Consider the following 11986-nt stretch of genomic DNA (forward strand, 5'->3'; position numbering starts at 1 on the left):
CTAGAGCCCTGGGGAAAGTTTGTGAAATGGACTGTGTATGGTCTGAGAGTGCTCCTGTCGGCAGAAGTGTCTGTGTCTGATACCTATTATCTTGCTCAGTGCCTCTGATTGTAAATTAATAAAGTGGAATCTCACTTGTGTGACTTTGGCGTGTGTGCATCAGCTTCTTGGAGGCTGACTGTCCCCAGGGAACAAATAAAACCAGCTTCCTGACCAGATAACAGTGAGGAACAGACTCAGGGTACAGAGGGGGTACTTTTGCTCCAGGCTGGGTCCCTTCAGAGTAGATGCCCCCACTCAGGCTGGGGCAACACCTGTTCCTCTGACAACCAGTACTAACTGGTGGCTCTCACAAGGTAAGGAAACTTTCCACCAACTGCCAGGCATTGCTGCCCAGAGGCAGCCTGGAGCAACGTGTTCTACATATAAGGACATGGATTACCTTAGGTTGTCCTCTCCATTTCACAGGGAAGGAAACTGAGGCTCAGCAGACTCCTTTTGGGGAAGTCTCCTTTATGGGGTATTGGAACCCAGGTCTGTCTTCCCAGGGAAGGAATAAGGGGCCCAGGTTGGTGTCTGCAACTCCCTAACAGAAGCAGCAGAGTAGGGGTGACCAAACCAGTGGTCAAAGGAGGGTCCCTGGAGGAAGGATTACCCCTAGACCTCCAGTTCTAAGGATTAGGACCCAGGCCTTACCCAGCTGTGCCCACAGTCCCTAGGGGCACCGTTCCAAAGGGAATGGAATTTGCTCTGATTTCTCCCTGGGGGCAACGCAGGCGCAGAAGACCAGGGGCCTGGAGGGCCAACTCCAGCTCCAGCCCCCCAAAGTGCCCCAGGCCTTCTGGCTTCATTCCAGTCTAGCCAAAGGGGGCAAAGACATCTGCTTCCTCCAAGGGCCCCAGCTGGAGGGCAGCAAGACAAGGGCGGAGAAGGGGGCTCCTTTGTGGAGCCCACTCCCAGGGGTTCCTGGGGATCAATCATCTGAAAGCTGGAGAGACTTGTAATTTTATTCCCTGGGAGGAGGAGCCTGAGAAGTCGGCCAGTGGGGTGGGGATGAAACGGGGGATGGGGGGGGGAGCGGCCAGGGGAGCTGTTCAGGGAGGGGAGGGACTTGGCTAGGTCTCGCAAGCCTTCTCCACTCCAAACTTTCACCAAACTCTTGGCCCCCGCCTCCCCGAAACCAAAACACAACAAGCCCAGGAGGAGCCGCGAGCGGCGCGGCAGGGCGGGCGGACTCGCGGCGGTACTGAGCCTCGGGAGGCTGATGCAACTTTCCCTTTAAGAAAGCCACCTGGGCGCACCGCGGTGCGGACCCAGCACGCCTGGGCCGGGGGCTGCAGCATGGTAAGGGGGCTTGGGGAAGGGGGCGCTGCGGCCCGCGCCTCTGTCCGTCCTGCCGTCGGTCTGGGTTTGGTATCTCCGTGGGGCTAAGCCCCAGGACCAGCGAGCGTGAGTGTGTGTGTGTGTGTGTGTGTGTGTGTGTGTGTGTGATCGCGCTTGCATGCGGGCATCCGTGGTTAAGAGTGTGGGTGCACGCACGGGGATGTCTGTCTCGCCGCAAAGATCGGGGGTAGGTGCGCGCGTCTGGGTGTCACCGCTGTCGCCAAGGAGCTGAGGCGGGCGAGAACGGGGGGGGGGGGCGCTCCCGAAGGGGGGGCGCTGCGTGCCGACGCCGGCTTGGTCGGGGGCGGCGGGCGCAGAGCCGTGCGGGTAGCGCCGGAACCAGAACGTGTCACGGTCCGTCTGGAGCGCCAGTGGGTCTGCGCGCCGGGGGCCTTCGGCGGCCGGGAACCGGCGGGCCGGGTCTGCGCCCCGCGTGCGGGCTGCCGTTCCATCTCCTCGAACTGCTGGCCGGCCTGGCTGCCTATCTGGTTCCTCCAGCCGGCCTGCCTCCCTATCTGCCCACCCACCCACCGGCCGGGTTAGGGTTCCCGCGCACCCGCGGGTCCCGGGAAGCCGCGCCAGGGGGTCCCGACGCCCTCGGGATCTTTGTCCGCGGCTCCTGGCCGCGGCTTTGGGAAGGCACTACGGCCGTGGAGTTATTTTGGGGCTGCTACTCCGGGGAAAATCCGCGCCCTCCCTACCCCAACCTTCATTCCGGGTGCGTGTGGGGCGGGCCCGGGCGGCCACAGGTGAGGGCAGGGGCCTAGGAGCCGGGGGCGCCCACCCTCAGCCGGTGCCCCGCACCCCGTAGCCACCGCGGGGCTGTGGAAGGCGGCGGGGACGGGGCGGGACGGGAAGGGGGGCTAGCCAGGAGGGCCGGGAGGGGCCGGAGCCGGCCTGGGGGCGGGGCAAGGGGGCGGGGACCTCGGCGCCCCGGTACTTTTCCACCGCTGGGGCCGGGGGCGGGGCCGCCGCCTCCACACCAGCTGAGAGGCCCACACGTGGCGGCTGATGTAACACCGCCCCCCAACACCTCGCACCAGGATTGAATCGGACGCACCCCGCTTCAAGGAATCGGGGTGCTACGGAAGGTGCCGCAGCTCCAAAGGCGACCGCGCCCCTGCCTGCCGGCCCGGGGCCTCCTCGCTGTCTGCTGGCTGCTTCTTAAAGGAGCCGCGCCCCCTTTCGGGCCTGCTCTCCGTAGACCACGCCCCCTCCCTGGTCACTCTTAAAGGAGCCGCGTCCACAGCTCTCTGACAGCTCCAGCACAAAGCTTGGGTCTATTTCTTTGCTGAAACAAGCTTGATGCTTGGGCTGCTAGAAAATAAAGGTTGGGGTGGAGGGGGCGTGAGGAATGGAAAAGGAAAGAAGGACCGGAGAAGTCCAAAGTGAGGGAGCATCAGAAGGTTTGAGAATAGTGGGTGAGGGAACTGTGGAAGGGACCAATGGGCGGCACTGAGCATGCCCAAGTGTTTCCAAGGACCGCAGAGAAAACGCCCCCTTACTCGGCCTACACTGCGAGACTGCCGCGGTACCTGCTCTGTGCCCAGCCCTGGGGACACAGGAGAAGCACACCTTTGCCCTGGAAGATCTCTCCAGCTCATGGGGAGCCAGATTTGGACCTAGTAACCGTGCCTCAACACTGCATGTGATGAGCGTGTTAATTAGATGTACACAGCGTGCTTTGGGAGTACAGTGAAAAGGTGACTGCACCTGGAGGAGGAAGGAAGGCTTCTTGAACATAATGCTATTGAGACAGGTTTGAAGATGGGTAGGATATATACAGATGGAAATGGGGACAGGATGCTTGAGGAAGACAGAGCCCCCTGAACAAACATGGAGACAAGAACCTTTGGGAAATGCTGAATAGTCCCACATGGCGGCAGGTGGCTGCATGCAGCCAACCTGGGCTCTAGGCAAAGCTAGAAGCCCTCCCTGGCTCCCACAGCCCCATCCACTTCCTCCATCACAGTGAACAGAGGTTATGCTTCCTCCTCCATCTTTCTCCTAAACTACAAGGTCCTTGAAGGCAGGGAAAGAGCCTGTCACCTTTCCATTCCCAGAGAGGACTCCCCAGCTGGCTCAGATGCACCTTTAGAATTGATTGACAGACAGCTTTAGCCCTGTTTGGGGAGAAGGAAATACTGAGCAGTGAGACCGTAAAGATAACCAGGTCCTGTGACTGCCCTCTTACCATCCACAGCTCACTGGCAACTCACACCCAGCTCACCCTCTGCCCACTCTAAACCTGCAGGGCCCCAGCACTCCTGTCCCTGGGCCTGACACTGGCTTCTTCCTGTTGCACCAGCAGAAATCAGCGACCCCCTCCTTGTCCCTCACCTCCTGTCCAATTCATCACCAAGTCCTACCAATGTTACCTTCTATATTTTCCCAGATCTGTGCACCTTTCCCTATCCCATCACCACTTTCCTAGTCCAAGCCCCCTCATACCTGGTCTGGCCGCTTCCTGACTGTCTTCTCTTCCACTAACCCCTCTCTCCAGTCCTTTCCCCACACTGTATCTAGGGCGATGTTTTCAAAATGCACATTCCACCGATTGCCCCTGCCAGGTGCAACTCTGCCTCAAAGCCTTTGATCACTGACATTGCTCTTGGGATAAACACCAAAATCCAGGCCCCAAAGTCCCTGACCCTGCTTATCTGTCCACCTTTATCTTTGGCCACTTTCTCCCTGGCTATCTGAGTCCCAGCCTCAGGGTCTTTGCACGTATTATTTCATTTGCTTGACTCTCTCTTCCTTTTCTCTTCCTCACTATCACCACTTTACCTAAATAAGTTCCTCTGAAATAAGTTCCTTAAACATAAACATCACTTCCTCAGGAGAGCCCTCTGTGACTCTCAGCCGAGGCCAGGTCCCCCTGCTGTAGACTCTCATAGAAGGATCTTTCTCCTCCACACCCTTTATCTCAGTGTGTGATTGCATTTGAGTCACAAGTTTCCCTCTTTCCCCCTAGCTTGTAAGATGCAGGAAGGCAGAGACCAATGAGTTCTTGCTGCCCAGTGCAGGTCGGGCCCAGAGCAAGCCTGAAATAAATATTTGTGGAATAAATGAATTGAATTGTGGCCAGCCTTAAACGCCTGCTAAACAATCTAGGCCATATCCTGTTGGCTGTGGAGAACGATGGGAGGGAATCAAGGCTTTAGGGCTTTGGGAAGATTAATGGACGGGAGGGGAGGAAAATGTGGAGGACTTGTAGTAGAATCCAAAATTAAGCAGAGACTTCAGAACTTAACAAAGGAAGTATCACCAGACCCATCTTCCAGACTGAGAAAACTGAGGCTCAGAGAAGTTTAAGTAACTTGCTCAAAGTCACACACATGCTGAATGACAGAACCAGAATTCTAGCCCAGTTCTACCAGGTCTCAGTGCCCAAGCTCTTCATCACATGCTAAGCTAACTGCTTGCCAGTGATGGTCCATAAGCGGCAATGCTTCACACCCAACTCATTCTCCTGGAGACCAGCGCCAAGCAGTCTTTACGTCACCGATCTCTAAACACTGTGAGCACAGGGACCGTATTTGCAGTCAGTGCTTGGGGATAACCTGAGTGAGAATGCTCTGTAGCCTCAGTTCCCGGGCAGAGTGTCCTCAGTTTACTTACCTCACCAGGGGCCATACTAATTACCCGCCCATGAGGTGGCTCTTAATTATGCCATCGGCTATTTTTACTATCATTATTATTACTGTCATTATTATTCGTTGGCTGAAGAGGGACGGCTTTGGCGAAGTCAGACCTAGAGTTTACGGCATGCGGTGAGTGAAGAAGACAAGGGTATGAGCTTCTAAGGGAGCATGCCCCTCCTTCTCCTCACAGCCCCCAGAAGGCCAGAGCCACGAGCAGCAGCCTCTTTAGGAGGACACTTTGAGAGGCAGAGAGAACAGCCTGGGTTACTGACAAAAGGGAGATGGTTACAAGTCACAACTGCACCTGCCCCTGCCTCGGGGAGAGGGCTGTATAGGACACTGAGTGGCCAGGGCAAGGTCCTAAGGAAGCCAATGCTTGGTTTTCACAGGCAAGGAATTTCTTCCTCATCTCTTCTGGCCTTTGAAAAACTTCCTGGGCCTGTAGGAGAGAGGTGGCCCTTGACAGGTGGCTGTGGGTGGGGCTGAGTGGCACAGAACGGCCTTTGGAGTAGAGTCTGCTCCCCGGGAGGGTAAAGAAGGGGCCAGAAGCTGAGCCCAGTCCCTCCTGAGACCCGACCCTATAGAGGTTGAACCTCCTTGTCCACCTGACCCAGGGTTTTCTTCCCATGAGAGAATTCTTTGAGGCTCCCTAAAGGTTGATTCCTCTCCTGAGGTCTGTCAAAAACTACCTCCTATTCCATCTGTGTTTGACATTAAACCTGTATACACCGGCACAGCCGTGTGGCCACTCCTTCCATTGGTCTGCTGCCTCCTCCAGCTTGTCAGCCCCACATTGCCTGTCAGATGTTTCCTACAAGGTCTCTGGCTGAGCTGGACCATCATCCCAGTACGTCAGCCTTACCCATCGCCCTTCAGTTCAGTTCAACCAAGACTTGCTGCAAGCGAGCACTGGGCTGGGTGCTGACACAGGAGGTAAATGAAACACAGACCCAACCCTCGGGGGAATTCACAGACTCATGGTTGACGGACATAAGCAAATAAGTCTAATATGAGTTGATAAGGACACTAGTAGAAATATGCTTAAAAAAGAAAGGGTGAAGCAATTTGTTCACTCTCGTTGGGGAAGGTGCCAGGGAAGGTTACAGAGAAGTGACATTTAAGCATGGATTTGCAGTATTTTCCCGGGTGAGCAGGAGGGAAGATGTTGCAGGCAGAGGACAGCCTGAGCGAGGGCAGGGAGATGTGCCTGCCCGTGGTGTGTTTGGTGTTTGCAGAGCTTATGGTCCAGGTTGGTGACATGGCAACATGCCCAGCTGCCCCAGAGCCCAAGCTGAGTGGCACCAGGAGGAGGGAGGAGTCTCCTGGCTGTCTGGCTGGGGTGAGGTTGGGGAGTTGTGTGCTGACTCCCCTTCAGGAGAAAGGTTGAAGCCATTCACATAGACGATGAAGGAATTGGACTCTGTCCCAGTTCTGTGTTCATTTTTTTATCTTTTATAGAATTGGGCATCTGGAGAGTTAAAAATAGACCTTTGCCCATTGGGACGGGAAGCGTGGAGACCAAGGGATCCAGGGGAAGGGCTGGAAGAAGGGCTAGGAAGGAGCAGATCCAGGGTCATCCAGAAAGAAACGAGGCGGGAAATGGCCTGGCAGAGGGTGGGCCAGCCTGGGAGCGAAGTGAGGGCCTGCCAGCTGGTGGTCTGGGCCCCGCTCTACCTGTCCTGGAGAACCCTGAGGGCCACCCCGTCCCGTGTCCTGCCCTCCCCTTCCTGGGCCAGGTTCCCACCCCACTCTCTGCTCTCTCCACAGCTCTTGAGGTCTGTGGTCTGAAAGGTGCTGGAAGCAGAGCCTGTGAGTGGGGTCCAGGACTCCAGAGCCCCCCAACCTGCTGCTGCCATGGTAGGAAAAGGTGCCAAAGGGATGCTGGTAAGTACAGGGACCAGACTGCAGGGAGGAAGGGGGTGCGTCGTGAGCACCGCCCCCTCTGGGACCTTCTGCCAGCTCCTTGCTATGACAGGAGGGCCTAGGAGGCTTCTTGGGGCCCTGAGTCTGGCACTGCTAAGGCTCCTGAGTACTGGGGCTATCTCAGGCCCCAAGCAGGCAACCCCTTACCCAACGAGTTAGATGGTGGTGGGGCTCTGAGCCTGTAATAGGGCAGATTCTGCCACAGAGCCCACAAAGGCATGTCAGGAGGCAGGGGCACACTCCCAGTCCTCATCACCAGAGATGCTCTGGAGAGCCTGCAGTCTGTCCTGGGCTGGGAGGACAGCGGGACACCCAGGACCGTCACATGGTTGGCTCCCCAGCACCCCACCCCAACCCTGTGCTCTGCCTGCCTCAGGGAATGTCCAGTATGAGCCGATCAAGGGGTCTTCAGACCCGGTCTGGCTTTTCTCTACTTCCCTGGTTCCTTCTCACTCGAAAAGTAACAAAGAGCGTTTCATTTTGAATCCTCTTCTGAGGCCTCGGAAAATTTCCCTCTCCCCCTTCCCCAAGCCGTGCCCCCCTTCCTTTGCCCACTGCCTCAGAGCACAGGAGAGGAGGTAGTGAGATGCCTCGAGAAGCAGAGGGGCAAGGGCAGGACCTGGTCAGGGCTTGAAGGAGGCAGACTCATTGATGGATGGAGCAGGTTGGCACTGGAAGCAGGAAGTGGGGAAAGGATGTCAGATCCTATCCCAAGAGCAGTGGTTGGATTTCTTCTCTTGGGATCTTGCCTCGGGGACAGGCTAGACTGGGCAGCTGTCAGGGGAGGAAGCCAGTGATGAGTACAGCCCCTTCCCTTGGCACCTCTCTTGCCCGCATCAATTCCTTCTGTTGCTTTTCTCGTTCTGTTAAGAACTGATTGACCTAGGGTCTCTGCCAAGCTCCCCCCACCCCCTAAATAGGCTGTGTCTCTCATCAAAGATTTTTGGGACTCAGAGTACCTGGTCCAAAGGAATGGTCTGGGAGAAGGAGATGGGTGGTTTTTCCCCAAGGTAAGGACCCTCTATCTTGCCCTGTTCTGAGCTTCTAGCATTCAGCCCCTCAGACCTGCTCTGGCCTGACTCCTACCTGGTTGGAACAAGTCTGAATGAACTGGGCACGTGAAGGTATTCCTGAGCCAACCTGAACTCTGGGTGCTCAGAAACGGGCAGAAAGGGAAGCCTTATGACCTGAACACTTGCTAGAAATGGATGCTGTGACAGGACCAAAAATGGTCTCCCTTTCCCAGAGAAGTCTTGGAATTGCCACGGGCCTGTTGTACATAGGACATGGGGTGTGGCTCTGTCCCATCCTACATGGAGGCTCTGAGCCCCACGAAACCTAAGAAGCCCTCTGAGTATTCCCTGGCTGCTCTTCCTTCTCTGGAGTGACCCTGAAAGGACTGTGGCAGGCAGGCAGCGGGACCCATGTGGGCCACATAGGGAGCATGAATCACAATGTCCCATAATCCCTGCCAGGAGCTGAGCTTCCCGGACTCTGGGCTCTGCCTGCCGGGCCAGCATGTCTGTGGAAGGGAGCGCTGCCTTGGGACGCCGTTCCCAGCCCCAGGATGTGCCTAAAGATAGCCGGGGCTTAGTTTCCTCCATGCCCTCTGCCCTTTGGCTTCTGCCCGCCACTGCTGCGTTTTGAGGCCCGTAACATCTGTCCCCTGGGCTCCACCCCCACCCCCACCACCACAGTGGTTGCTAGAGATTCTGTGCCTGCCTCTTTTTCAGTTCTGCTGATGACCTTGGGCTACTCTATTCTCTGGCCCCAGTTTGGAACTGGAGCCACCTCCTCCATTCAGTGCTTGTCTCTAGGATACAGGCTCTGAGGAGCGCCATCCCTCCTGGCTAACCTAGGCAGCTGAGCCAGGGCTTTATTAGGTGCCTGCGGTCCCCTAAAGGCAAATAGCTAAGGACGATCCTTTCAGACGTCCCCTTCTCTGGATGCCATGGTAGGGCAGAAGAGAGGGCATTGAGGACCACGCATGGGAGCCGCTTGGACAGTCCCAGCCCCGTGACTTCTTTTACCACTTGTGCTCTGGTATGCAGGGAGCGGGTAGCTAGTCCCTGCCATGGGCTCCTCACTTCTATCTGCTTTGCCTCATGTCTGGGTGTGAGGACATGGGTCCCCTCGGCTCCCTTCAGTCAGCAGATACCCTGTGTCATCCTTGGCGCTCCTGCTCTTCATGTGGCAGGTGCTCTGTGGAGAAGCAAGCCCCTTCGCAGCACGTGCCCAGGCCCACATGCCTGCTGCACGTGTCCCTCCCCCGACTCCCAGCCCAGATGGTCTCTGCCAGGCCAGCTCAGCTGCCTCCCTCACGCCTCAGCAGCTCCTAGGACGGGGCCGTGCGAGAACCCAGCTGGCCAGGGTGCCTCCAAGCCTGGGAGCAGCTGGGATGCTTGGGGGCACCGGGGGGTGGATGGGGTGATACTTCCATGGAGACCTAGTGCCTCTGTACACATGTGGGGTGGAGCTGCCTGAGGCTCAGAGGACGGGGAGCTAGAGGAGAGGAGCCCAGGACAGGAGAGCCCCACACACACATGGCCTCACACCAAGGTCACAAGCTGAGCTGATTCAGTCCCCTTCCCTCTGCCCACTGCCCACTAACACAGAGTCTTGGGCAACAGAGGCCTTGGTGAGCCTCGCTGGCCTCTCCCCATGTCTTCGAGCACACTGGTTGCTTCTGCCGCCGGGAAACCTTGTGATGAATAAGAACAGAGTCACCTGCGCTAGGGCCCCGGGTGCCAGAACGTCTAAATCATCCCAGAAGGCTTTGCAAGCACCGCTGGCCACCCGGGCTGCCCCGCCCTGACCTGTTCTGTTCCTCTCTGATATGAGGGTTTGTGCCCCTCTTATCTGCACCATCCATTGCAGGGCCAGGCACACAGCGGGTGCTCCCCCGGCCCAAGGCCTGGCATGTGGCACGTGCTCAACTCGTACAGGCTTGGCACACGCTGGGCACTCCCTCAGTATAGAGCCTGTCACACATTGGGCGCCATCTATCACAGTGCCAGGCGCACAGCGGGTGCTCCCCCATCTCAAGGCCGGGCATTCACTGGGTCCTCACCTGGCACAGAATTTGGCACACGAAGGATATGCTCATCTAGTGCGGAACATAGCACACGACAGGGGCTCACCGGCACCGGGCTGACACAAATCGGGTGCTCTCTTAACACAGACCTGACACACTGTGTTCTCTTTTGGCCTCAGACGTTGTGCATAGTGGGCACTCTGCTAATAGGTCCTGGCACACGGAGTGCTTTCCAAACACCGGTCCTGGCATACGGTGGCTGCTTTGCTAGCATAGGGTTTGGCCCATAGTAGGTATTCTCCTAGCTCAGGGACTAGCACATAGTAGTGGGCACTCTCCTTATACGAGGCCTAACACAGAGGAGGGGCTCTCTTAGCTGGGACAATGACCCAGATGGTCACTGGTCTCTGAGCAATGACCCAGATGATCAACCAGGTGATTAGAGATGTGCAACGACACATACCCAGTGAACTGGACGATATCTAGATCCAGGGGAAAAGGTCCAACAGTCCTCAGGCCTCCTCTCTGGACCTGAGACCCTACCCTCCCTTCCCCTTGGTCTCCTTCCTCTCCCCCTCCAGCTTCCCTGGAGCACACCTGCTCAGTCCTGTGCCCTCACCTCCCCTCACGAAGCTTCCCTGCAGCCCTCCCCCCACTCAGACCAAGCTCAGCGGGACCTTCCCCCTGGAGTCACAGGGCACAACAAAGCAACTAGATTGCTCGCCCCTCTGGAGGCATGCCCACTCTTATTAAGAAAAGTCAGAGGCGGGGGCTGGGGGAGTCGGCCTCCCAAAGTGGGGCCGGAGCAGCTGGATCCCACTAATGAGGCCTCATTACGGCCAGGGCCCAGCTGGGCTGCTGCCGCCTCCTGTCCCCATGGCTAGAGCCAGAGAAAGCTGTCCAGCCAGGGCTGCCTGTTCTGGGCAGCCTGCCCAGGCCAGGGCAGCCGGAGCCCAGAGCCCACCCTGGGTGGAAGTGAGCATTTGGGCATCATGGGTGACTGGGTCTTCCTGAAGCCAGTGGCCCAGCCAGCGCCTTGGCCCACAGTCTGCGCCCGCAGGAAGTCAGCAGAGCGTGTCTGGGGACCTGGCTGCGTGAGGCTGGCCCAGTGAGAGGCTGAGTCGGTGGGGTCTCAGGCCATTCTTAGGGGACTTGCTTGAGCCGAGGCTGGTCTCCACCTCCCCCACCAAGATGTACGTAATAATATGTCTACATCAAGGCATTTGCGGGCGGTGGAGGGGAGATTAAATGAATTAATATATATAAAGTGTTGAGGACAGTGGCTCATAGTAAGCGCTGAATATGTACCATCTCTTACTTTTATTGCTAATACTCACTAGATTCGATGATGGGTGGACATTATCCCTAGCAGAGATGAGGAAACTAAGACTAGACATGTTAATGACTTGCCTAAGGCTGTATATGGTGAGAAACTGGCAGCGCGGCGGTTTGAACCAGACCTATCTGACTCTAAAGCCTGCGCCCTTTAAAAAAAAAAAAAAATCCATCCTGCCATGTTCCCTTTGGTGTCACCACACTTACCAAACTAACAGAAAAGCTGGCTGTTCTTTACATTAGAATCCATGCATGCTTCCATTTGGTGGATGCTTACCAAGATCCTTCCTTCTGCCAACCTATCAATTTCCGAGGACAGGTGCACCTTCCCGGGACCAGAATACTCATGCCCGCCTTCCTGACTGCTGGTTTGTGGTATCTCAGCATCAGCTGGAGACTGACTAGCGAGTGTGGCCCCAGAGAAGTGGGACTGGATGGGTCTGAGTGACCTCTCGCCCCGGTTACGGTGACACGTGCTGGTCTGTACCCAGCCCACACAGCACATACTCCCAGAGCAACGTCTGGGGTTCTGGGCAGTGCCGTGCAAATCTTCAAGGATTCTGTTGCGTGGCTCCGCCTTTGTCTGAACTCTGTGGTGACCACTCTCTTGGCTAGCGCCAGCTTTCTTAGGGCAAGTGACAGTGCAGGCCCGAGCTTTCTTGCATGG

The sequence above is a fragment of the Panthera pardus genome, unplaced genomic scaffold (assembly GCF_024362965.1).
Source record: "Panthera pardus isolate Hobbes unplaced genomic scaffold, ASM2436296v1 HiC_scaffold_11, whole genome shotgun sequence".
NCBI lineage: Eukaryota > Metazoa > Chordata > Mammalia > Carnivora > Felidae > Panthera > Panthera pardus.